The 3,540-nt window shown below is 39.9% G+C and overlaps 1 protein-coding gene across 1 annotated transcript in view; it reads right to left on the bottom strand.

The window, feature by feature from the left end:
• The window catches only part of LOC103773189 (unconventional myosin-IXa-like), a gene marked incomplete at its 3' end in the record, with an annotated part of 20,600 nt that overhangs the window by 7,657 nt on the left and 9,403 nt on the right, over window positions 1–3,540 (bottom strand). The window lies entirely within an intron of this gene.

The raw sequence follows: 3,540 nt of genomic DNA on the forward strand, positions 1-3,540 counted from the left end.
TGCACAATTAAAAGTTGAATTTAAAAATATATTATTTTTAAAGTTTGGGGGGGTGTGATTTTGTTAGGTTGGGTTTTTTTTTTAATTAAGCAGTTTAGGAGAATCTTCTACAAGGAATTAGGGAAAAACCCACCAGAGTGCCAATTTCAACACAATAATTATTTACTGTATACCCAAACATTTTAACCTGTACTGCATTTTAACCAGTGCAGGGAGATGAGCTTTCAAAGGACACTACATCTCCATCACAAACACCTTGGTTGGAATCTCCCATACCTCAGGGAAGACTAGGCTGATATATCTTCTCCAAAATAACATTTTGGGCTCTTCTGGAGGTACATCCTCATTTCCTAGGCTCAACCTCCAAGGCAAGAGGTGAGTTGCACCAGTGTAACAGTATGGTGAGAATTTGTCAAAGTGGGACACAGAAAGGATGTGAGTTAACCAAATAAAATGTGTTACACATTTACAGGCAGTTTATTCCCCATTAAGTCCTGGTCCATTAGGAATTCCTATAGCCAAAGAGGAAGAATTCATTTTTAAAATAGAATTCATGTACTTTCATGTAATATATCAGGTAATTAAACTTTGCACAGGAGAGGGAAAGCTTTAAATATATTTTTCCACCAACTTTATTGGTCACAGGATGATGTTTGTTACCTGAAGAGACACTTGCACTCACTTATAGTGCATAGAATAAGCCAGAAATGCAGAATATATGGAATGAAATTATTCTATAGTAGCAGCTTTGTGCCTTACAGCACATTTAAAGCCACCCAACTATATCAGTGACACATTCACCCCACTCTGGAGCATCATTACAACAATATTACAACCAATTATAGGGGGAAATTCTTATTTAAGAATTCTTAATTCTTATTACATAAATAAGAATTCTAACTCTTAGTTATATCAGCATAGGAGACTACTCACACCATCCCCTGGAGTAAAAGCTAGACAAGTTCAATTGGACAAGAAAATGGGAAATTCTTTCTCTCTGGTCCTTAGGGACAGCAGCTTAATACTGCATGGACCAAGAGATGTTGAGCAGTAAGACCATTTAAAACCATGCACAGCACCAGTGAATGCAGGGTTTAAAACTTCATGAGAAAATTACATGCCTACATGTTCATCAGAAATACTCAGAGGAGTGACACTTTCACTTTTTTATTAATAGACAATTGAAAATTGCCCTTTTTAAAAGCTGTATAAGGTGTTTGAGTAATTATCCAAAGGAATCCAACAGAGACATCTACACTGCACACCAGTAAGACCAGCAGACACTAGCACTGCAATTATTTACACCATAAAATACCAAGGTAAGAAGATGTCCCTCCTAAACTCAAGCTTTGGACAACTGGCTTCCTCAGCTACTCCACGTAAGCTGAGGAGAACCTGGAGTAGTTTTCACACTCACTGTGGTGGGGCCTGGAGCCTGCAGGACAATAACAGACCCACAAATTCTGCAAAGAAGTAGTTTCATTGTTTTTAAGATAACACTTTTAGTGGTGTTTCACATTCCAGGAGACAATTTCAATTTGTGGCATCATTCATCCAAAATGAAGTCAACAACAAAATACCTTCCACAACTCAGAAGTAGCACAATTTACTCCAAAGGCCATTTAATTAATGATTTACATGACTGCCAACCTCATTAATCCGCATGGAAAGGCATTTTGCTTAAAAGTGAATGCTCTCTGTAGTGTTTCAGCTGTGTACAGTTTCCTAACAGATGATAATTATTAAAAGAAAAAAAAGAGTTTTCTTAATATTAGGGCACAAAAGCATTACAGAGTCCATGCCCACAGACCAAACTCCTCATTAATATTCTGCATGTGTAATTAATTTCCCAATGAAAGCAAGTCCTCCTGCTTACTATCAATCACATTGAAGCAAACCCTGAATTTCCATGGGAAGTTTAAATAGGATATAATAAATCTGGGTACTTTATAAACCATACATCTCAGCAGCTTGAGTCCATGGTTAGGGGGGAAGGTCTAAGGTATGCTTCAGAGGGAATCATCAGCTGAAGCAAAGATGTGATTTACCATGAATATCACTGAAAAAGATCTCAAGCAACATAAAATACCAGAAAAAAAAAAATTAAAACAGCACACAGTTTTGCTGTGGAAAATAAGGATATAGAATGTGGGAACCTCCAAGCTGACAAGACATCATTGGCCCCTCCAGGAGAACGATATCAAATCTGAGGTTGGATTTAATTAATCTGCGTTTTAATTTGTCCAGTGAATTATCCTAAGCTATTCCTTCAGGTCTTTGTAACTTAGTATTAAGGTATATAGAAAGGCATCTGCTCTTCACTCCCTGCTGTTGTAGGACCTTCTAGGGATACTCATGTATTAAGAATGTCAATCCAATATTCAACATTTTTAAGCCTTGGGGGGGATACACTCCCTTTCCCTCTTCCCCTCTGAAGGATTTTGCAGTGAAATCTTGCAACAAAGACATTTATTTAGCCCGAGTGGAGCCCACCTCCTTCACAGACCACCTCGGACTCTTCCAGGTGCATCAGCTAGAGTTCAGCAACCGTTAAGCACACGGCAGAACACGCAGGAACAACATGCAGCTGGTCTGAAACATGCTTCCTTGTGCAAGACAAAACCAACAGAGACCACCACAGGACACACAGACACCCAAAGCTGAAGCCACCTCCTCCGACTCGGTCATCGGGGAAGGGGGAGAAGCTTCCCTGTTCCCTTTTTTGGGTCGATCCATTTGGAAAGGATGATCATGTCAGCAGGACTACTTTATGAGGAGGAATTGGTTTTGCGTTTGGAATAATATGAGGATTTGGTTTTCTTGCAGATGGCTGGGGGGGATGTTTTGGAGTTTGTCTTCTTTTTCCCCTGGAAACTGATGAGTTGATATGCTGCTACAGCCATCATGAACTGATGCATCTCATAGAGCTTCCAGAGACTGATTTGTTGTTTCACCAGAAAGGAATTTCAATTTTCACATCGCTGCTGTATCATAGTTTCTATAAATCATCACATATATCAAGAGGGAACTAAAAAATACTGAAGTTTGCTAAAACCAGATGATCATATCCAAGTGTTGAAGAAGCTTTCCAGATGGAAGGAACCAGGAAAGGGTGAGCGGCAAACACATCTGTGTTGTCCCAAGCTAACACACAAGTGACACCACTGTGGGGCAGAGGAAGGGAGGGGGTCATTAACAGATTAAATTTGACAGTGTTTTCTGCTCTTGGGGCACCTGACAAACTCAAGTGAGTAGCAGCCCTGCACCAGCGACACAGAAGACGTGGGTACTTGTACTGACCGGCTCAGAGTCATAGCAATAATCATCCCAGCTCTGTCTGAGGGGTTTCTTTGCCATCTGAAAGCAAGGCACACGGGGTTAAGTAGCGTTCACACCAAAACCGACTCCCACGACCTGCTCCTTGACCAGGACAGAACTTTCCAAGTCAAACCATCATTGTTCTTCTTCACAGCCAACCCTTTAATTTTTTATTTTTTATTTTTTTTTTAAGGTAAGATTTCTAGTGCTTCAGCATTCACA

This window comes from Merops nubicus, unplaced genomic scaffold, assembly GCF_000691845.1.
Source record: "Merops nubicus isolate BGI_N331 unplaced genomic scaffold, ASM69184v1 scaffold22275, whole genome shotgun sequence".
NCBI lineage: Eukaryota > Metazoa > Chordata > Aves > Coraciiformes > Meropidae > Merops > Merops nubicus.